The following is a 25,112-nucleotide window of genomic DNA, read 5'->3' on the forward strand; positions in this document are numbered from 1 at the left end:
AAAAAAAAATTATTCCTTTACCAGAGGAATTGCCCATTGGTTGCCATATTTTGCTTCAGTGTTTGGGTAAATTCGTCCATAATTCTAATGAACAAACAACTTCATGTTTTGATTGGCTGCAGGTTATTTTTATCCCTGCCCACTTCAGAATGGAAAAGTAACCGGCTGGTAGGAGATAGGCTAAATAAATGAAGGAACTTTTCACATAATCAAACACATAGTAAAAAGTTGTAAAACCTCCTTTATTTTTATGCACAAAAATATATATCTTCATATTAAATAATTAATGTTTGATAATAAAGTTTGTTCATTTCCGATTTAATTACCGGTATTTCTATTTGCAAACTGTCTGTATAACTCAAAGAGCTGTAAGATTATTTAAAAGAATATCATTTATTTTACTTCACATTTCTTATGGGATTTGTGTTAGCACACTTCTAAATCATTATGGGGTGACTATAATATATAAACAAATACAGAAGTCCTTTTGCTGCACGTGAGCTATGATAATGTTTTTCTTATAGGTGATAAGTCACAGGATTTCTTTTCATTTAACAACACTTTGTGCAGCAGTTAACCTATGTAAATATCAAAATATATATATATTGCCATATTAGACTTTGCAAGAACAATAAAAAAAAGTTTAAACCAGCACTTAAAATATGTCTACAATGCATTGATTCTTGTGAACTGGTTTAAGTCAATAGAGAAAATAAATCACATCACTCTTTCCTAAGTCCATATGCTGAGTCTACAAACACTACCTCTAATATATATGATTGAGAGATGTTAAAAATATTTTCTGACATTAGCTTCCTAATGGCACCATGAAACATTTAAACCAGGCGACTGACCTCTCTTTTTCTGAATAATTTGTCTTTGAACAGACGCTGTGTTGCAACTTTAAAAATAAACGTTTGCGATGATGACACAACATTAGTGCAGCTGCTTCAGTCATTTTCCTACTTAAGACAAAAAAAAAAAGAAAGAAAAAGAAAACAAAATTCAGAGGTCTTATCAAGATTTCTAAAAGAAAAACAGATGTTGCCCCATCATTATCATGGAGGTGAAATGTTTCATTCCAAAAATGTAATAAATCCTAATAAAGAAAATTAATGTGGATCCTGCCCCCATCTGCACACAGATACCTTAGATAAATCGGCTGATAGATACTTGCAGTGCATATTATGATTATACATTTGAGTGGGAAAAAACACAATAGTTTCATCCTGCAAGCCTTTGTGTAACATGAAAGTGATTGTCCACAAAATCTTACCATTAACAATGTTCCAGTAATCCTAGGAGGAAAAATCATTTACAAAATCAGTGTTTGTGTAGATTATATGCCTTATTGTCCCTTTCTTTAATCTAATTCCATAATTCTAAAGAATCAAATGTTAATATATAGGAAACAAATATGAAGTCACTTATGTTGGGCCCCTTAGATATGGCTGCCATCATGAATTTTGAAGACACGCTGTGGAATTTATCCAGAATGGTTAAACTATTGTTACGTCATTTGCTTCTAATCCTTTAACTAGCCTGTAATGAGTACAATATGTATATTTTCTTTGGGGCTTTGGTGATTTATATGCAGGCTAAGTCTTAAACATAAACTTAAGTCATAAAACAAACTATAAACAATCTAGGTTTGATTTGACATACATAGATTGAAGTAGATTTGTTAAGATTGTGCAGCTAAATGCACTAGCCGCTTGCGACTGTATGGTGAGGCAGCTTTACAACCACTTGTATAAAAGTGTACTCTAGAAGTGTGTGTACATACAGATACATCCATACAAACACTCTGCGAGTACGCAATGTCAAGTCTCAAGGTACTAGCATTCCAGTGAGTATGGGGTACTATGCAGTCACAGTTGTCACCTTGTTTGGTGGTATGCACATGAGAAAATAGATTTATTCTTAATGTAGTCCACTCAAACTTATAATAGATGTTAAGTAATTGAGGGATTTCTTTAAATGTATCTACTTCTAGGCAGCACTAAGGGTTATCTGTTATACATGGGGCAATAATGTTTCAGGATAATTATAAAATAAATTATTTGATAATGTCAATTTATCGATGCCATCCCATAATTAGTCTGGTACCTGATAATTATTCTAATTGATCAAATAATTATCTGCACACTGGAAAATGTAGTCATCAAAAACTCATCAAGATTGAGGCCAAATTGGACAGTGATCCTAAAAGTTGCCATGGCCAGATCATCGTGGGGGTCACTGGCATACTAGTAGCTGCCTGATGGTTCTTATAAAATGTTACTAAAGTAGCCTATTTTATTAGAATGACCAGTTAATCTATATTGTTTGATTAGCTTCTTTGTATTATCTTTTGACATCATTTAGAATTTGTGATGTATAATAGTTATCTGTAGAATTCCATTGAAGTCTATCTCCATTCACAACATATTGTTTAGAAGTTAAAACACTGATGCTCACTAACTTGCATAGCCAGACAGGTCGGAAACAACAAGGTTGAGCATCCACGCTAGACTACTCCTAGGTAATCAAATAATTGTTTGATTGATATCCGCAGAAGGTAAGATATGTGCAATGAATCAAAATTCCCAGTTATCCCTAGTATATAGGTGATGAGTCAGAAAAATTACTATCAAGGAAGAGGAGAAAAGAAGACTTTTTGTTGGGACACTACTTAGATGTAAAGAAATCTAATGAGAATATATCTACGTGCAGGATATGCAAATAATAACACACAAGACAGTGTTAGTACTGTTTTTCTTAATAAATAATATGGAATAAGAGTTAAGTTTTATTATAACTGTTGCTACAGGTTGAACACCGATTATCCGGCATCCTCGATCCAGCACTTTACCAAATTATCAGTGATACCATGTTAAAGCACCTTGACCCCCTCCACCACATCACCAGCAGTTGGTCTCTGTCTCTCAGGGCATTCCAGCTCCCACATCGCCTATCAGTCCCCGCAGCATGCCCTCCCACCCAAAATTCGATCCCCCCCTGCGTCCCAATACCCTCCCACTGTCTCTCTAAGGCCTCCCACTGCCCTAGTAACTACTTCTAAGCCTTACCACAGTCCCCTCTACATCTAAAGACCTAACAATACTAACCCCCCCCCCCCCCCGTGTCCAGATTAAAGGAGGTTCCGGACCATCGGTTGTCAAAAAATCGGTGGTGTAAATCTTTAAATCTAAGAAGTGTCCCAACAAAGAGTGTACTTTTCTCCCCTTCCTTAATTAGAACTAGACAGGTCCCAGGTCAGGGACCCGCACACAGTGTCCAGGGGTACTCAGATGCAGCATTAGATACTCACCCTGCTTCAGCAATGAAGGAAGAGTTGGTGCAAACAGCGCTGGTTTGATTTCTAACATAGGTGTTTAATACCTTTGGTCTAGTTAGACATAAATGCAGAGCTTTTTTTTTAAATCCCCCCTATTTCTGTAGTTGATAGTATCACTAACAGGAATACTGTACATCCTCCTGAATTAAAACATGGACTAGTGCAGTTCTTCTACTTGGGGGACCAGGGTCGATTGAGTAAAAATATATTTATGTCTGCTCGTATCTTTCAAAGCACAAACTAAACAAGAATACATAAATATATATATATATACACATACATATAAAAGGCTAACTACTCCTCACCTCTATGAGGTGAAGTACAGTCACTGACCATTAGAGGCCACTTGATGGACTAAATTACTCCTTTGTGTGCTAACACAAAGTGAAAGCAATTTTTGCAGGGACACTGATCTGTTTTAAACTCTCTGGATATGGAGAGGGAGCTGTGAAGACAGAGACTGGAGGTAGGAGCAGATAGGGACTGGGGTGGGGTGGGGAGTTTGTGGGACAAAAACTGTCACAGCTCAAAGTGAACCATTGCAGAAGCCGTCATTTAGATGGGCTTATAAATAGTGAAGTATAGACAACCAACTCTTCTATGTAAATAGACAGACTATAATACCAATTGCAATATGTCAATTATAGATCTAAAGAAATTGATTAATGACTGCTTCAAAGGAAAATAAAACTTCCCAACTGCAAGCAATTATTGTAAAGTAAGTGGAGATCCTGAAACTGAGCTAGAGTAAGACCTAACGGTACAAATGTACAAATTTCCCTCTCCCACCTTCCTAGCCTTTGTGTGATTAAAACTAGGTTCTCATTTTCGGTTCTGGCAGAGATCTATAATTCCTCAGCCCAAATGTTCCTTTTCGGAAATCTTATATGTAGAAAATTTTGTCAAAGTACAAACTAGGTGTTTTTTTTTTTCTTAATTGATGTATGAAATATTAAACATTTTCTACTGTACAGAGATGAAATGTGTAACTGTTCTTGTTTTGAAAGCAAGCCTACATAATAACCTAATAACACAAATCACATTCCGTGAATTTTGTAAACATTGTGGTGTTTTTTAGCAATAAATTGATACAAGATGGATTTTATATATTACAGTACCTTCAAGTCGAGACTTATGATACAAGCAGAGATGGATCAGTTACCGCAGAAAGGGCTAACTGGACCAAAAGAAATAGGAAGCTCAGTTACAGTTAGGGTTATAGTCATACAACCATGACATTCCATATATCCTGATGGGGAGTTCTGGGGAGAAAAATAAACAAGAGATTAAAAAAAACCCTACTTCAATTTAGGTAAGTAAAAGTTGTGTAGTGAAATATATTACGGTAATAATACTTAATCAGAAAAATCGTAATACAGGCACTAATGTGCGTACACAGTGTGATTTTGCTTGTGATTGCTTGCTTGCAATCGAAAGGTACGCAAAATACATTTGATTTGACTATATAGTACAGATCTGTACTATATAGACTTGCCTGACAAGACTATTTTTCTATTCGATTTACAGTATACAGGAGCACACATTGAGATCGAATCTGCATCAAATGTAGAAAAACCATTCTATGCCTATTCGATTTTCTATTCGATTTTGCTACTATAAGCGCATATCTCACCGTGTGTACCCTGTATAACTGTGCAAATATATTAAGTATGATACATGGCAATAAAGGATACATGGGATGCAGTGTAAATCCCGGCGGTCGGGATCCCGGCGTTCAAAATCCCGACCTCTGAAATCCCGACCGCCAAAATCCCGACACTTTCTCCCTCCGGGGGTGTCCACGACACTCCCGGAGGGAGAATAAATTAGTGTGCCGAGCGCAGTGAGGCAACGGGCCCGCTGCGTGGCGAGCGCAGCGAGGGGGGGCGATCCACGTCCCCCCCTTGTCGGGATTTCGGTGGTCGGGATTTTGAACGCTGGGATCCCTACCGCCGGGATTTAATACTGAATCCGGATACATCCCTCATGTCTGCTATGAGGGGAACAAATCTATAGTAGAAAACTAAAAAATTAGAATGCATAATGGAGAAATACTTGTATGTATGTGTATGTATGACATAAATAAACCTCTAATAGTCACAAATGAACCTATTCAACATTCAATAGCTACAGACTTAACATACAAGTACAAATTTATTTGATCAATTTATTTTACTGAACGCATCATTTTGTCTCGCTGTACTGATCTGGGTCTAGGTTCTTTTTTTTGTATAAAACAGGCAGAGAGGTTGTCAATAACCCTCCTCTCTGACCTTTCTATTTACCTGCTTTGGGAAGTTACAGCAATAACCAATGACACACCACTGAATGCTAATTAGAACAGCGCCACGCAATTGGTCGATTTGAGGAACTGGTAGATGGTGGAATGGTACATATGGGTAAATAAACTAGTATTGCTATCTTTACAGTCATTTCCAATAACTGATATGTATTAAATTGAGGTAAGATATCTAATAATGAAAACATACAAATACATTATAAGTATATTGGTATTAAAATAGGCGAGGAGGACACATTGATACCTAAACCTGCAGGCAGTTTGGTCAAATTGTGCGGATTTATTATACATCCAGCAGTAAGATTACAAAGATTACAAATACTGCTACATACTGCTACATTTCTCCTAAAAATCGAATACATAGAGCAGCACATTTTCTTATAATTACCTGATATATTGAAATACAGCCAGCCTGTATTACTTCATTGGTGGTACTTAGGGCCTTATTCTGGTTGGTGCGGCCGGGCCGTACGCGTACGTTCCGGGGTTTTTCATGATCTGCGCATGCGTACATTCGCTAATGCGCAGGCGCGAACACTCCACAACGCTTACGGACGGGTCTCTCCGTGCGAAAAAACCTGTACGCGAGTGTACGGGCATTGGGGGCGGCATAGGGGCGTGTTGAGGGGAGCGGCCGAAGTAATGAGGGAAAATGGGCGTAAATATGGGTGTACACGGGGGTGTGCACCAAAAATGAGCGGTGCTACTACCGCACGATCGCCTAAAGCACCGTTCATTTCGGACACAAAACAGGCGGCCGCCAACCGCCAGCTCAGACCACCCCTACAGATACCGCATGCCTGCGTGCGCCTGGGTTTGCTAATTTACGCTGATTACTACTCAAACACATACACCTGAATGTAATAAGCAATGCTGCAGTCTATTAAGTCCAAACCATGATTTCACTACCTGCAAGCCACACACAGCACTCAAACACATTGGAAGCTTATCTTTCTATACTTCTCTACATTTAAAGGTTTGTTTAATTTAAGGTAAGAATCTTTTTAAGACCTGCTTATATATGCTAAGGTAGGTATTTGTTAAACAGTTAGACACATTCACTACGTGCTTTCATAGACTTTACACAGTAGCACACTCAATCTACACAAGTCGACATGTGTCAACGTGTTCACTCTAATACAAACATAGGTTTTGTATTTATGATACAATAACATAAACCACATCTAACACCTACAAAGGATGTTTCAGCAATGTTTTAAGCCCATGCCCACTATTTTGCACATTAATTAATTCAATCAATTAATTAATTTTCATAATTATAGTTGAAAGGCAAGATTTGCAGGTCCATATATGTGAAGGGTATGCCAGCGTACACGGACGTACGCTCACTCTCACGAGCGGTGACATAAGCTGAGTTTTCTATTGAAAACAATAGGGACCCGTCCGTGCAAGCAGGCGTACGCTCAGATAGCCGCAAGAAGTCGGTGGGAAGACGGACAAGAGACGTCTGTAAACGGTGGCGTACGCTCAATTGTACGCCAGTTGTCGGAGTGTAAGGGCTGGTCCGTCCGTGTACGTTGGCGTACGCTCAATTGTACGCCACTCCCCTTCGACGTTGTTTCTGGCCGTACGTATGCGGCTGATTTGTGGGTGGACTTAACCCCAACGGCCGCGTACGGATAGCGTACGTTAATAGCGAACGTACGCACGTTTGGCCGCTACGATCAGAATAACCTCCTTAGTCTAGAACCTGCAGGATAGCACAAGTAAAATAATGAAGATGTCTAACATTCTGCAGCTCATAATAACAGAAAATAACCTTATTTGACATTTTTAGCTAGATTGTTAGTTTCTTAGAGTAGGCCCACTTCCCTCTTTTTGTCAACGCCCTCTTTCACTTACAGCTCTCCCCCACTCCTACTCCTAGGGACCATCTTTGCCTGCATGCTCTCCTGCTGGTAAATACTCATCTCCTGCCTATGGCTGCCAGCACATACTATAGTAGTACGCTGACTACTCCCTCGCTATATACAACTTAAGGCCCCCATACACTATGCGATATGGGAACGATTTCACCCGATTCGGATGAATCGGGCAGTGAAATCGGCCCAAATCGCACTTGTAGACATCCCCTCCGATCCGATGCGCAGTCCCGTGCGCATCGGATCGGGGTTGGGAGGTCGGACGGGCTGCACATAAGATTTGCCAAATCTTATGTACAGCCCAGCCAGGGAGCCGTGCAGGGGGACAGCAGCGGGCGGGGGATGCCGGCTATAGAGAGCCAAGCAGGGGGAGGCTGCATGTGGCGCCAGGCAGGAGGAAGCTGTGTTGCGGTGGGGTGACAGCGGGAGGCGAGCAGGGAGAACTTGATGACATGACGCTGCAGCGCCGCAGCGGCGGGAGCCGGGAGAAACAGATAACTTTTTTTTTTTTTTTAAACGCCCATAGAGATGACTAGCAAGCCATTGATTGGCTGAGAGCTCTCTCAGCCAATCAGCGATTGGCTGAGAGAGCTCTCAGCCAATCAATGGCTTGCTAGTCATCTCTATGGGCGTTTTTTTTTTTTAAGTTATCTGTTTCTCCCGGCTCCCGCCGCTGCGGTGCTGCCCAGCAGCCAGCGTCATGTCATCAAGTTCTCCCTGCTCGCCTCCCGCTGTCACCCCACCGCAACACAGCTTCCTCCTGCCCGGCGCCATATGTAGCCTCTCCCTGCTCGGCTCTCAATTAGCCGGCATCCCGCTGCCGTCCCTTGCACGGCTCCCTCCTCTTGCAGCTCCCCGGGGACTGCATATGATAAATCCATGCGATTTATCATATGCAAACCTTGGCACATCAAGTGCCTAATCGTGCTTCCCCCTCCTGGGGAGCTGCAGGGGAAATCAGGTCCGACTTTTCCCTAGGACAAGTCGGACTAATGTATGGGGGCCTTAAGCAGCTGTATTGTGTATTGTGTTGTGGTGCTCTTTGTTACCTGTAATCGATTTTTGTTCTTTATTTACTGTAATGTTAAGTTCTGTCTCCCTGTACTGCTCTATTGTATGCACTTTTTACAGCGTTGCAAAACATTTGTGGCACCCTATAAATGAAATGTAATAATAATATTAATAATAATAATAATTTTGTAGGTTTAAATAAAAAAAATACAATTTCTGGCTACTTACATGGTATCAGTAGCAGCAGGCAAATATACTGAGGAGCTAATGGTTTATCACATATTGTATCTCTGGAAGACAAAAAATGTTTTATTCATGGTTAGCATTACAGCACTGAGGTCATGGTTTGCTTCCACCACTGCGCTGTGAGGAGTTTGTACATTCTTGCCGTGCTTGCGTGGGTTTCTTCCAAATATATTGTAAAATTCTAAAATATTCTGGTAAGTTAATTGGCTCCCGGCAATTAAAATAAATACAGTAAGCCTAAGTGTGTGCCTGTACATGAGATATTGACTGTAGATTGTAAGCTGTACTGGGGCAGGGACTGTTGTAAATGGCCAAATATTCTCTTCAAAATTCTATAGAACATGTGTGAGAAGGGCTGCCATCATGAATTTTGGGGCCCAGGACTCATTTCCAGTCCGGGCCCTGCCCCCCCCCCCCCCCCCCCCCCCTCCTTACTTGACTTACCATAACCCGGCTCCTGCTCCCCCATCTCCTCTTCCACTGAGCTGCAGCCCAGAGGTCCTGGAGTGGTGGCTTCTTCAAATCAGGAAGCCGGCAGCCAATTAAAATGCAGCACCGGCTGGTGAGCCAATCAGAGCTCATGTACTGGCAGCCGCTCTGATTGGCTGCTGGTACGCAAGCTCTGATTGGTTCAAATGCCAGTGCAGCATTTTAATTGCCTGCCGTGTCCTGGGTTGAATAAGACTGCTCTTCGGGACCTGCTTTTCACAGCGCACTGTGCGCAGCACAGCGGAGGCAGTCGGGGAGGTTGCGGTGGGCAAAATTAGCTGCCCGGGCCCTTTGTGTGTGAGCTATATAAATAACTGGTAATCAAATTAAGCTTTAATTGACAATATATTCTTTTTAAGATTTGCTATTTCTTATTTTTCATAACTTTTCTATCTTCTTTATTAGAAAGCATATTTTAATTAGGCCATTCTTTGATAGAAAAAAAAATGGAAGAAATCCCTATATTAAACTGGTTGATGCATTATTATATTCATAGTAGCATACTCGGTTCTAGAAGTGTGACCAGACATAAGAATCTGTCTCTAGCAACTGTGAATGTAGGTATGCAGCCTTTGCGGAGTATAGTAGTTTATTGCTAAGCCTAAGGGTCCTTTCACATGTTCATCAAACACATTTACAATGTGTGAAATACATGTGATTGGGATTAACATGCATATTTATATATAAATGCACAAAATCCAGAATGGCAAGAGCTGAAATCCAGCTTTACAGGAACGCCTGGTTTACAAACTCATGTTTCTACCTTGCTTAACATTGTCAGATGCACATTAGTGTATAATGTGAAATGTTTATCTGGTATAAATCGCAGTGCACATATTTATATAATGTACACATTTTTGTTCGCGCACAAGGGTTTCATTTAGCAGATTTGTGATATAAACAGTGACAAAATGGTATTAGATTGCTGTAGTAAATCATTATTAGTTATTTATTAATCTCAATTAGATTTTAGGAATGGACCGGGTGAAACATATTATATACATTATATCTATATATCTCTTTCATATCTCTCTCTCTCTCTCTAAATATATATATAGTCTAGTGTCTGTGTGTCTCTGAAACACTGCCATCCGTTGGCAACTACATCTTTCTCTATCACACATGCACAAACATAGAGGCAATCACAAGGTAGCAGACTAGCTTTAGAAGCATTTGCTACAAGTGGGCTTACTAGTATTGATATATATATATATATATATATATATATATATATATATATATATATATAATGCAAAAGGTTAATAAACCTTAAATAAGATTTGATCCTATTTAATTTAACATCCTGTAGAATACCAATCGCTGTTGTAGCATATACCATGGGATTTGAACTAGTAGAAAACGCAAATAGCACATATTGAGCCATGTATGGGCACCTTTAAGAAGTCACAGATTTCACAGTGCCATAAGGATTAACACAGATTCTACATACAGAGATACAATTTAAACAGAGTAAAAGTTGCATGGATGTAGTTAAGCATATGTCCAAATAAAAGTCTTAGCTGAATAAAGTTTTCCAGTGGTATAGGTGTGAATAGTGGCTCAATGCATTTCACTGGGGAGCTTTATCAGGAGCAAAATCTTTTCTGCTGCTGATGAAGGCTGTTCCGAGGCAACAACAAAACTGCAGGATCATCCAGGTTCACCATCTTTTCACCCTTGTCAAGTCGTGAGACTCATAGAATTTGAAACATAGAAACATAGAATTTGATGGCAGATAAGAACCATTTGGCCCATCTAGTCTGCCCCTTAATACCCCCCTTCCACCATCTCGAAAGAGACTATGATGGCTACCTGGTAAATCACTATGTCGCTTTTTTGGTACTTGAGAAAGTCCTAATATCTTATAGAATTCTATATGTTTCAAATGTGCATTGGTTTATTATTGTTTTTTTTTTCTGTATGATTTAAATTCTTTACAATATAGAAGAAACTGTTCACCTTTTTACCTTACATATACACAGCTGGCGCTGGTACAACACTTTGGGTTTTCTTTATACTTATTAATGTTCGGAGATAAAATTGTGAGAGATAAATTTCTTGGTTTAAAAAAAAACAGCTGAGATAAAGTAACAGCAGGTTGTTACTTTATCTCTCACAATGCTATCGCTCTACAAGCTAGATACCCTACTTTGGGCCAGACGTATCAAGTTTTTAAAAGTGATAACATTGAGACTAATAACCAATCAGCTGCTACCTGTCATTTTTCACACCCAGACTGTAACAGGGTATTTAGGAGCTGATTGGCTGGCTGTTTATTACTCTCGATTTTGTCACTTTTTAAAGCTTGATACATCTGGCCCTTAACCTTATACACAAAACCATAGTGAATGAAAGAGAGAATGCCAGTTTTACTTCTCCCATGTTATTCACAAGTGATATCAGAGTCATGTATTTATCCTAACCTCCCCTATCTTCAGCCTAACCCACTCCTTTGCTAACCCTAGCCCAAATCTCAGTACCAACTGGCTGGATCCAGCAAGATTCTGCTGTCAGTATTGTGTGACTGTACAAACAAAAAAGAAAAAAGTATTGTGTGACTCAAGATACCAGCTGCCAGGATCCTGACCGCATCCCATGTACCTGCTCTTGTGTCAGATGTCAGATTTGTGCAGGGGAGGATCCCAAAATGATAGTTAACATATAATTCTTATATGAATGTAAATTCACGAAAGTGCAAAAAATAATAATTGAGAGATGAAACATTAAAGAAAAATATATAGAATTTTACAAAAAATTATGAAATATTTAACCACTTCTAACTGATCAAAATAATTTGATTATTTTCTCCTTTAAATTAAACTATTGTGTTCCAATATTCCAGAAAAAGTTATGTATGACCTGTAAAATAAAAAATAAAATGCCTTATAGCCTAGGATATATAGTAAGTTATTTCTGCTGAAATGTTCACATTGTAAAAATATAAATATGGGTAATGATATAAATTGGTGGATATTGAACCAATCATTGCATGAAATAATTATACAATCACAGCTTCTATTAATAAGTGTGATAACCTTGCATTTGCAGAGTCGGTACCTTAATGCGCTATTAGCAATATTTGGATATTTCACAATGTCATCACTTAAGTAATAGAGCCATTGTCTTAAAAACTGTTGCCTAGATACTAAAGCAGATAACTTAAGCCCTGTTGATATATTGTGTAAGCCAGTTGACATATGTATCAATCCATTATTTTTTGTGAAATGTTTATAAAATATTGGTTCACGTGGTCATCCTCTGTATTCTTTCTGAATGACATAATTTCTATATTATTTTACCACTAGTGAAATAAACTGTAAGGTGTCAAATCTGGAAAGCATTGGGCTCAGGGAAATCCAATCAGACAGCAGCTTCCTGTAGAAGTGAAGGGGTGAGATTTGTTTATTAGAGGCATCATTGTCCGTTAGAAAATCTACACTCGTGCAAAACTTGTCAAAGCCACAAGCTGATTGCTGGGTTCCCTTTTTTTTCTTACGATTCCATTTATTTTACAGTAACTGCTAGTTGTGAGCATCCCTTAGCTGTGCCTCATACTCTGCAATGTCCCCACATGGGAACGCCTGGGATAAAGAAGATGCTGACTTTGAGCTGAGGACACCTGTAATCCTTAGCCCTGGAATGTGTGTGGTGATTGCTTGGAGAACGTTTACATTCCAAGTTTAGGACAACGCAGAATGCATGATTCACAGCCCATTGACACAATAAGCACACACGAGCTAAGGAGTGCTGGGGATTTATAAACCCTTCTGCATATTATCATAAATTATGGTGGAAGCCCCGCCCATGCTCTAAGTAGAAGCAGATACATGTCATCGCGCATGCGCATTAGTATGATTCCTGCGTAGCAGATACAGATAGCTGCCAAGTATAAAATAGTTTCCTACCATTTAATAGTCAAATATTAAGTTGGAAATATAATTAATATTATTATTGCTATAATGTAAATGTTTTCCCTGGCTTTGCATTTGTTCATTTCGAGTATCTAATTAGCGCTGAAAAGAATTGTGCCAAATTATTATTATATAGAAGAAGAATATAATTCATTCAAGTGTTTTATAGATCTGTCGAGGAGTCACAACATAGCCTGCTACAGTATATATATCAGACGTTCAACAATGCTGAGTCTGGACCATAAAGTGTTCCATATATGGGGAGCTGCAGAAGCTGTACTGTATTATATATACCCAAGCTTCATTAGAAGTCTTGCTTTGTGTTGTATGTTTAAAACGATGTACTAATTGCATAGCTTTTTCATTAAACTTAATTCAAAGTTCGAAACAGTTTCACGAATTTATTCTTGAGTATATATAACAATCAGTATATCAGTTATCGATCAAGATGATCCTGCAGTGCATCGTCTGCATATGTTATTTCAGAGCGTGATGTTGCCTATATTTTATTGCTATTTTTATGAATGAACATTTTACAGGACTGCACGAAATGTATCTTTCATCACAGATTGCTCCCCTGAGAATTGGTACACTGTATCCGGCTTGTTTGCAGTTTTCCAGTTGATACATGTGCCAATGTCTGGCGACCTTTGAGACCAGCCCCTGTCACGTGACCATTATTATACTTGCATTAATGTATTATACGATTTCTATTGTAGTATCTCTAAACTGAAGTTCTGTTCTTGATCAGTCAATCTATGAATCGCTATATAAAAGTATATGCTAAAAATATCATTTTGGATTGCCTCCAATGTGTGTATTATATGTATGTGCCTCCAATGTGTGTATTATATGTATGTGCCTCCAATGTGTGTATTATATGTATGTGCCTCCAATGTGTGTAGTATATGTATGTATGTATGTATGTATGTATGTATGTATGTATGTATATATATATATATATATATATATATATATATATATATATATATAATGTACAATTTATTAAGAGGGGCTAACAATCACTAATACAAATTAAGCATTTTATCAGGTAGAAACAACTATAAATTCCTTCCAATATAGTGTCTTTGTTGTACACCAGTTAATAATTGCACATAGTAATATAATGCCAGTAGGTAATGGGGTTACTATAAGATATTACACAGCACCTGACCTGATTACACCTGGCACCCCAGTTCTAGCTGCAGAGCCCCAAATCCCCCAGCTAGTATAGTAGTCCTGTGTAGCCTACATCATATGTTTGTATCAGTGAATCTCTGGTTAGGAAGCACAGATCTCTGACTCTCCGGTTGTTGTTGAACTACAAGTTTCAGCATGCGTCTTGTCATATCAGATCTGCCGGAGAGCCAGAGGTTGCCAGATAGGGATCTGGGGAGAAATCGTTCAGTGACATACCTAGAGGATAGCATTTGTTGCTGTAGTCATTGTGCAAGAGAAACAGGTGGCAATGAAGTGGCAGGCCCTACACCTGGGACATCCTGTCCCGTCTCCATGCCCATGACAGACAGCTGAACACTATTATTATTTCAATGAATTGGATAAAACAGAGAGGCACACATTACCGTCAGCACTTTCTCTGCGACCAGTGGCCCGAATCTGGCTAATAGAAGCCATCAGCGATGTGCACCTGTCCCCCAGCTGCAGGAAGCAGCTCCCAGTGGCCGGGGGCTAGCGGCTCCTCTGCCAACAATGAGGAAATTGTAGGTTCTCCTGGTGATGCATACAGGACAGGTGTCTGCTGGGAGATGGAAACACAAATGATCTGTGTACCTGTGGCAGCCTTACACAGGGAGACACCACAGTCCCTATACATACATGTTACAGAAATACACATCTTTACCAATGCTGATAACTTGCCAGCAGGATAAATGAAGTTGGAACCATAAGACATTTAGATATATAATTACCTAATGTATTATATTGTAAAGCCAAAGGTAACTACTTCAATTAATGGGAAATAAACTTCTTCCTTGCCAGGATGGTTTCCTGGGTTACCCTGATGGAATCGTTAGGATAACGGTATAACGGAAAAGACCCATTTCATTAGATACGGGAATAATGTTCAGGGAAGTTCCATCTGTGTCTCATTTCCCCACTGATCGGATGTGATACATACATAGCCTGTGTTACTAGTTTACATGCTGATAGTTCCCAGAACACACCACATCATCATCATCATCACCTTATAATTATTATTATTATTAATAGTAATAATAACAATTCGCATATTATGGTAGCTATCATTTATATATTTTAGATTTAAAAAGTCCATTAAGCAGAAACTAGCAAGATGCGGTTATGCTGGGAGTTGTAGTTCTTATGGAGTTGGACTTTCGCATATTGCTGTGCTCACACTGGAATTTCAAGTAGATGGATAACATAGAAAGCCTGTAATCAAAAAGGAAGGAAATGGAAAGTGATTTAAAATAAACCTGAAGGTGACCTCTCGGCGAAACCTTACACCTGTATCTGTTTTACCTGATTGTTTGTTCTAGTTAAATCAGATTGGCAGCTTCCGCATCTGGAACTGCTTTCATCTCGTGTTTTATTCCGGGCTGCTGGGAGACAAAGGGTTAAATTCATCAACTTCATATTTTACTGATTAGAAAGAAACTCTGCAAGAGGGAAAAAGCAAGAGAATAACTTGTTCCTTCTTCTGGGCAGTAGCGTGGACTCTATCAGCCCCCAGTAGGTATTGCTCTGTGGTTGACCATGGACCCCGCGGGATAGTGACAGGGGACTGACCATATTACCTGGGCAGAGGCGGAGGGTTACAGGTAAGCAGCTATATTATTCCCTAATCAGTGTTGCCCTCGGTCGGGAAAATAAATCATTGTATTTGTGCTGGGCTTTCAAATGCAATCGGGAGGGACAAGAATAAATCCCCTATGGCACAGTACTAGAGCACAAAGGTGGCAGAGATGTCTATGCTCCTGTCCTATCCATATACAAGTCTCTGTGTTTGCTCACTGTGATCCCTAGGCGCCCTGCAACCCATCCTCACCACCTTAAACAAACAGAAATGATAGTTACACCTGACCTCAACCCCCTCTGTGACAATGCTCCATCTGCAAGACGTAACAGGACTGCTTTTATTTCCAAATGTGTAATCCCTGCTAAGAGACAGTGACAACGTTATATTTTTAATTAAATATTAGCTTTACTTAATCCCTTTTATTTAAAGAATGATGTTGCAGTAAATACAAAGCTTGCTTTAATGCACTTAGAATCTCCCACAGGATTGTAAATACAAATCTTCCAAACCTTGAAGAAGCTGATCAGAGGTTGTACATGTTTGTGTGTGGCCCTGTGTTGGATAAATAGTTCCTTCCACATAGATGCAACGAAGCACATTACTAGGAGAGAGAATACACAGCTCACATGCTTACAGTGCAGACAGGCAGATAACTTGTATGTAAGGCCATTGGGATGAGGACAGGAACAGTTTACACTTTAAACTCTTACAACTCCTAGTTGTCTATTTGTTATTAATAAATACAAGCGAATACTAGGTGTAGAACTAGACGTGTGTGACTGTGTCTTCTGTGTAACAATCCTGTGGTTCAAATATCTACTTATGAGCAAAATAAATGAACTTTTAAACTATTATTCCCCGATCTGGGTCTATGGCAATAAACACACTACGCTTTATCTGCATTATGTGGAATTTAGATGCTATGAAAAATGGTTTTCATTAGAACGTTCTGTAAGTGGGTCCTTTCTAATGAGCATATTGTAGTTAATAGATTTTCTATTGGACTTTGTGCGGGCATTTAAAAAAAAAAACTGGTCTCAGGGAGTTGATGGTCCAGTCTGAATTATTGCTATGCATTACGGTTTATAATAAATAGCTTATCGGGATGGAAGGAGTTATGTCTTTACTGGATGCCCGGGGGAGGAGAATTGATGGGCCACAACTCCATCATCGGGCTGGACATGCACAAATAGCAGAACACACAGAAAAGGGGTTAATTTAGTCCCAACTCAGTGAAGACTTTGTAATTGAAAATCAATCAACCTGCTGGACTGTTGAGAACAAGGTCAGAGCTCAATGATCAAAGAAGAGAAGGGAGAGTTGGGAAAGAGTGGGGGTAATGTGTATTCAGAGGAGTGTGGAAAATAACGATTTTATACTGCCTGCTAGATGTAGTGCCAGAAAAAATAATACCAGAAAATGCATTTCTATTCTAAGACAGCTCTGATCATTTAGTAGATATCAGGGATCTCGGTAATTATGTATCATATATTATGATGCCGGCCTGAAGTTCATATATTAACCCTTATGAGAAGGGTCCTGTAGAGACACACACTAGTGAGATGGAGAACTTGGATTTATCTGACAGGTCTACTTCTGATGTAGGAGTCGGTAACAAACTGCCCATAGTGGACATTACAAAGCTCATTCTACTTTCCCCTGTCATTTGTAGTGTAACCTGATTGACCAGTTGGTACCCATCAGTCTATCTATGGTTCCATCTAGCTCTGGTGACGCCACCTCAGGTAGCGCCCTGGCTTTATTGACAGGCTGCCATTGTTTCCTGTAAGGGCAGGGCTGGCCCTTGTCTGATGAGCTGCCAATTTCCTGTCATTTACATGGAGTCTTCAATTGAATGGTTATTTTTCCTGACTGATTGGAAATTGCTATACTTCTCCTTATCGATGCCATATGGAAATAATGCAGACGAATCTTGCTGGAAGGGACTACTAGCAGTAATGTATTGACCTCTGTAGATATTCGTTCTCATGCCATATCATAAATACAGGATTTTATAGCCAATTGTATTTAATGAAAGGTATCTGTGGGAATCCCGGGGAAAAGAGTTGAAGAATGATGACATTTAGCGGATCAATAGATAGATAGATAGATAGATAGATAGATAGATAGATAGATAGATGATAGATATTGGTAAAATATGTTTAAATGTCATAACAATGGTTGTAGGTATAAATTAATGTCAGAGGGAGATAGATAGATAGATGGATAGATAGATAGATAGTTAGATAGATAGATAGATAGATAGTTAGATAGATAGATAGATAGATAGATAGATAGATAGATAGATAGATAGATAGATATTTAGATAGATAGATAGACAGACAGACAGAGACAGACAAACAGACCTTGGTAAAATGTGTTTTACGTTTATACCACTGGTTGTAGGTATAAAATTATTTTATAGATAAATAGATAAAAAATTGTTAAGATTTATTTAACTTTTATAACAGTGATTTAAGGTATACATTAATTTTAGAGATAGATAGATAGATAGATAGATAGATAGATAGATAGATAGATATACATACAGACTTGGGTAAACGTGTTTAACTTTTACAACAAATTAAATCGAGAGAGAGAGCGAGAGAGAGAGAGAGAGAGAGAGAGAGAGAGAGAGAGAGAGAGAGAGAGAGAGAGAGAGAGAGAGAGAGAGAGAGAGAGAGAGAGAGAGAGAGAGAGATCCACACGTTAAACCTTTGGTATATTAATAAGCAAATAAGTTGAAACTTGTGAAACTCTGGAGGAACCCGTTGTGCCTCCTGTTAGGTACAAATACATTGGATAGAAACATTGGAGTAACTATTGTACACTGCCTATAATAATTGTGCGAAGTCGCTTGCAAATGCGGCAGAGGGAACCAGCAGAGGTCCCGGCACAATGGCTGTAACTTGCGTCTTCTGGGTAACGAGCTCCTAATTATAGCGATGACATTCCTCATTCTCAGCCTGCTTTGTTAAAGGACCGGTCATTGTAAAAAGACCGAATTTCAATTATTATTTCAGAAGTGCATAATGTGCAAATGGCATAAGCGGCATCTTTTATTGTGATTTATTAAGATTCCCAGAAATAATTTTAGTACATGTCTAGACTATTATGGAAGTTTTCATTTTGACCCCTCTGCGGTTGTCTTGCTATTTTAAGTACTACTAAACAGAGATTGGCTTTACTATTTGCAAAATTGCCCAAGCATAAGTCTCACGTTTTAGGAATATTAGAGTAGGCATATTCCTGAAACCAAGCTTCAGTATCCTTTGTAGAAGAGTGTCCAGGATAATAGCCTGAGGAACAGGGCACTGCGTACGCGCTGTCTCATTGACGCTTGTTAGCGCCCCCCTCTGACTAGATAAGCAGACAGCTAATACGCAGGATGCAAGTGGAGAGGATCTCTCATAACTGACCCTCCCTGCCTGCTGCCGATTGTAGCTGGCTGTACAGGGTACTGTGTATACATCAAAGTAATCCATACGTGGTGGGGTGACACAATATAGAGCTATACATAACATATTTAATTGCAAAGAATGCGAAATGAAAACTTAAAAAGTAACTGTTGCTAGACACTTATTTTTATTCTAAATCAGAAGGAATTGATGGTGTAACACATTTACCGAATCTATATATATATACACACAATGACCCAGTCACGACACTATTATTATTATTATTATTATTATTATTATTATTATTATTATTATTATATCAACATTATTTAAATCATTATTTAAATCTCCATATATTTTTTTATAAAAGGTGTGTGTAGTACTAAATTACATATTGTACTGTACCATTTATTTTTGCACTCATCCTGCTGATAATAATATCAGGATAATAGTAATAATAATAATAATAATAATAATAATAATAATAATAATAATAATAATAATAATATAGTTATGTATTGTTGTGGAGTTACCTAAATGGAAATCCGAGGTCAATAATAACACCTTGAACTATGAGCTACTTCGAGCACAGTGTAAAGATACAAATAAGATGCTTTCCTTTTAAGAAAACCGTTTTCTTTGCCGCTTTCAAACCCTAATTGCAGAGTTACAGTTTTGCGATTTTGTTGTTAATAAATTTCTGCATAAGTGACAAATGTCATGAAAGGTCCCAGCACATATACATGATGGTCTCATAGGGAAACCTGGAATGAAGATTATCTACATGTCAGCGATCTTTCATGGATAAACTCACTGTATATCGGACACAATTGTGTCATTCTAAAAACCTGAAAACGTATTTTCTGAAATAACATTCATAATGTTATAAAGGAGCATATATATATACACTTGTGCTAATGTGTGGTAGTACACATATGGAAATGAAACACCTAATCATAGGTGTGTGTGTGTGTGTGTGTGTGTGTGTATACAATATATATATATATTTATATTTCTAAAATCAAGACTCCATTAATGGCTACGGTCCAGTGAAATGGTGAAAAATCTATCTATTTATCTATCTAGCTATCAATCTTTCTATCTATCATCTATCTAGCTATATATCATAGTACACATAAGCAAAGTTTGTGTGTATGTGTGTGTTTGTGAGAGTGTGTATGTGTATGTGAGATAATGTGATCTATAACACCCCCCCCCCCCCCCACACACACACACACACACACACACACGAAATAAGCTAATAGTTAAGCACATATCCCAGGTCATGTGTGGGGGCACAGTTGGGCATTATTCACAGGAGTTGGCACCTGTTGCCCACTTCCTCACCAAACTCCTTTTTCACTATGTCCTGGGAGCACACAAAGCGCTCTTGTGTGACTGTGCTGCTGTCTTTGTCCCACAACAAAACAACAAGTATAGGTAACACAGGCAGACATGCAAACTGTATTTCACCTGTTGCTTTTCCTTCCCAACGTGCCATATAGACAGTTCCTATCGTTGTGAGCCTACCCGAGCTAAGTATCCAGACAGCCTTTATTCCAGGCTAGCTAGTCCACACACACCAGTCTCCACAGGAGAGACAGCAACACGTTTCAGTCTTGTTCTAGATAGTAAACTGCAGCCTGCTTACCTTGTTATCAGCTGCTAGATGCTATATCTACATACAGCACAAGCAGAGATAACAGCTGATAACTGCCGGCCGGGCTCCCTTTTCCTCACATATCTTAACCACTTAAGTACAGGGTGGGCCAGCAAAGAGTTTACTAATTGTTATGGAAAATGTTTGTGTATACGTCTGCCACTCCTCTTTAGATTGTAAGCTCCCAGAAGCAGGGCCTTCTTCCCTCTTGTGATTTATTTCCTTCGCTAACACCATCATCTAGTGCCAACAACAGCATCATAGCTGTGGGTTCTGCTACCCTGCTGCTAATTTGGGTAGTATGGCTGCTGATGCAACAAGTTTTATACACCTTGTCTATGCCTTGTAATGTTCTATAGAGTACTTGTTTGTTTATATCAGGCATGTCCAAACTGTGGCCCTCAAGCTTTTGTGAAACTACACATCCCAGCATTCATTGCCATAGCTTTTGAAGTCCCTAATAGCAAAACTGTGGCAAGGCGTGATGGGACATGTAGTTTAACAACAGCTGGAGGGCCATAGTTTTGACATGCCTGGTTTATACTCTTTCTGTGTATCTGCTTTTTAAGGAGCTGATCACTTGTTGCACCTTAAATGAGTATACTACTACTACTACTAATACTAGATTGTAAGCTCCTCTGAGCAGGGCCCTCTTCCCTCCTGTTGTCAAAGCCCACTTCTCTTCACATTTCACTCACAGCTCTCCTATACTCCAACACTCAGTGACCATATTCGTCTGCATACTCCTCTCCATCATTGGCCTCAAGCCTCTAGTTGTATGTTGATTGGGTCCTCACTACTTACATTTAAGCTGTAATGTGTATTGATCTGTGGCGCTATTTATTTGTACTGTATTTTTGTTATTTATTCAATGTTATGCCAAGCTTTGTCTCCCTGTATTGTTCCTTTGTACGGCGCTGCAAACCACTTGTGGCGCCTTATAAATAAAATTATAATACTACTACTACTACTACTGTGAATACTACTACTACTGTGAATACTGCTACTACTACTACTACTGTGAATACTACTAAGCTACTACTACTACTGTGAATACTACTACTACTACTACTAATAATACTACTACTACTGTGAATACTACTACTACTACTACTACTACTACTACTACTTACTACTACTACTACTGTGAATACTACTACTATAAATACTACTACTACTACGAATACTACTAGTATAAATACTACTACTACTACTACTACTACTACTACTACTATGAATACTACTACTATAAATACTACTACTACTACTACTACTACTACTGTGAATACTACTACTATAAATACTACTACTACTGTGAATACTACTACTATAAATACTACTACTACTACTGTGAATACAACTACTATAAATACTACTACTACTACTACTACTACTACTACTACTACTACTACTACTACTACTACTACTGTGAATACAACTACTATAAATACTACTACTACTACTATTACTACTACTACTACTACTGTGAATACTACTACTATAAATACTACTACTACTACTGTGAATACAACTACTATAAATACTACTACTACTACTGTGAATACAACTACTATAAATACTACTACTACTACTACTACTACTACTATTACTACTACTACTACTACTACTATGAATAATACTACTATAAATACTACTACTACTACTACTACTGTGAATACTACTACTACTACTATGAATACTACTACTATAAATACTACTACTACTAAAATAATAATAATAATAATAATATAATAACAATAAAATTAATAATATTAATACTATGTGTGTGTCCAAATAAAATAATAATAATAATTATGCATTATCAAAAGAGATCTTTAAGATGTTCTTTCTATTTTTTTTAGAAATCCTTTATAAATAAAGGCATTTTGCCTCTGATAAGTTGGGAAGCACAATGCAAGAACTGCTTGTTTGGCCACACTGATATCATGCAGTCTGATGGCAAGTAGGTCATATGTTTTGGTTTTGCAAAGATGGATGCAGTCTGATCAAATCCAGCCTGGTTCTGCAGCATTTGCTAAAAGCTGGCTGTATTCACCCAGATCTTACATTATTAAAATGCCAATAAGGATTGAGTCATCTAGGATCCCAAATTACTTGTAAAAACCAAGACTTGGGAATAGATCTAAAAAGCAACATGATCCCCAAAAGTACTCTTTACCAAAAAACAGGAACTCTGAATTTACTTAACCTATTTTTCTTCCTCTCGATGTTTGTATTTGCTAATCGTGGCTTTATTGGTAAATTTGATACAAGGGGATTATGCAAATACGTTTATTTAAACAAGCAGGGAACATTTGTGACCCTGCCAGTGAGGGCTGAAAGTGTTTGAGTCTGTTATTTCTGAGATTTCCATTCATTTCCTATAGAGTGTATGGAGCCAGGTCCCAAGCTTGGAGAGGGAGGAGAATGCATGTTAGGGTTGGTTCCTTGTGAGAATTGTTATTTTTCATCAATCACTTGCAATTTGTCTAAGTGAACAGGACAGGACACCAGCAGCCCTGCTGACTGAGGTCACAGTGACAACACAGCAATGGAGAAGAGCAAATTGGGTTTGCTCACAAACTCACAGATCCCAATGACTGCCTGTGCATGCAAGGGGAGAGAAGGAGGCTCCGGGTGACATGGGGAAATATGAAGGACTTTGACAGGTCTTAAACGGCCTGGCGCCAAGGTCTAAGTCTACAGTCTAAAAATAGTTAACTGATGATGAGGAGAGATGAGTAAAGATGAAAGAAAAAAAATTAGAGAAAGAGGACATGGGGATGGTCAACTCCTTTTAAATTGCACTGAAGTTAGGATGTTTTTCTAAATGTTATTTTTATTGGCAGTGCAGTGTCCATGTCAACCAATAAGATTACAACGCAGGACTTGAGGGCATAGTTTAGACTTCAAAGTGAGTGAAAGGAGAGGGCAAAGTATTTTTAAGGCTGCAACCTTAACTATCATGTGAGTGACGTTATCGTGCTGTTAAATGATTACATATATTATCCTATAGGAAAAATGTGTTCTATTAATTCACCTCTACCAACCCATTGTAAAGTACAACAGTAGGTTAGTCCTGTGTGCGGTTACAAATTCCCTCCATATTGGAGGTGTATGTACACACAGCAATTTACCATTGCATTTCGATTATTACAATCTCCCTATTGTACTGCAATTACATAATGCCTAAATCCACGGAACTACTTCCAGGCTTTCCCATATAATGATGTGGCCATTAAATGACAATTATAAATGTAGTGATGATTAATTAACATAGGTCCCCAAAAAAAGAAACCAGTGACTCTAATATCGTGTCTGCAGTTCCAGCATTTGCTTGTCCTGCCGAGACACATAACTTTCAATTTGTCCTGGTAGAACAAGAAGTATAGGCCAGGTAATCGTTAACAAATATCGTTCACTAGATTTAATGTAACGATTTGCAAATAATGAAGATACATTTATTGACAATTCAGCCTAGAATTAACAGACTTCAATTTCAATTAAAAAAGAAAAATACTTTGACCATATAAGATATGTTTGATTCACGCAGAATGCACAGTGGTAAGTACTACACACGCATACAATCAATAGTGTACTATATTTCTATGCTATGTGTGTGGCTTACTAAACGTTGTATTGTGCATATAGCCTGTTACACATGTGTCCATCAGCATTATATGTCACAGGATGCATTTACATGGATGGCTGCCATTGTGTCACATATTATATTATAGTAACACATTTGTGTATACCGTGCATTCATTCATAGACACTGGAACTGCCTTCTTAGTAGAGTTGTGTATGTTGTGATATTTTGTGTGTTTGGAGTTCAGGGAACCGAGAGCTCAGTTTTGGATAATGACCTCTAGGATGTCCTACAGTAGTGTGACCCGGCCAGGTAATTCCCCAGCATCTGCAGCTCCTATGTATTACAGTGTCTGGTGGCGGCCAGGGAAGGGTAAGGGCAGGCCCGGAGGAGACATAGGATGACACCTTGTCTGGGAGAGCTGATGCCTATCTCTCTCCTGACACTCTTCCCATATGTTGTCCCTAAATGTCTGAGAGTGCCAGACACAGACCCTGCCTTATCTGCCTC

The 25,112-nt window shown here is 38.6% G+C and overlaps 1 protein-coding gene and 1 long non-coding RNA gene across 2 annotated transcripts in view; one reads left to right on the top strand and one right to left on the bottom strand.

Moving 5' to 3' along the window:
- Positions 1-244: 244 nt before the first annotated feature.
- Positions 245-25,112, bottom strand: part of LOC146060496 (uncharacterized) — a 26,667-nt gene continuing 1,799 nt past the window's right edge. Inside the window, exons 2-6 of the long non-coding RNA XR_014470441.1 lie at positions 15,679-15,758; positions 14,763-14,938; positions 8,762-8,823; positions 4,459-4,602; positions 245-962 (exon numbers count right to left, since the gene is read on the bottom strand). This is a non-coding gene — a long non-coding RNA (uncharacterized LOC146060496). The remainder of the gene's footprint in view (positions 963-4,458; positions 4,603-8,761; positions 8,824-14,762; positions 14,939-15,678; positions 15,759-25,112) is intronic.
- Positions 15,963-25,112, top strand: part of TBX2 (T-box transcription factor 2) — a 26,097-nt gene continuing 16,947 nt past the window's right edge. The window contains exon 1 of the mRNA XM_083173747.1: positions 15,963-15,977. The gene's annotated coding sequence lies outside the window, so the exon portion shown is untranslated. The remainder of the gene's footprint in view (positions 15,978-25,112) is intronic.

The sequence above is a fragment of the Crinia signifera genome, chromosome 2 (assembly GCF_055691185.1).
Source record: "Crinia signifera chromosome 2, ASM5569118v1, whole genome shotgun sequence".
In the NCBI taxonomy this organism is placed as follows: domain Eukaryota; kingdom Metazoa; phylum Chordata; class Amphibia; order Anura; family Myobatrachidae; genus Crinia; species Crinia signifera.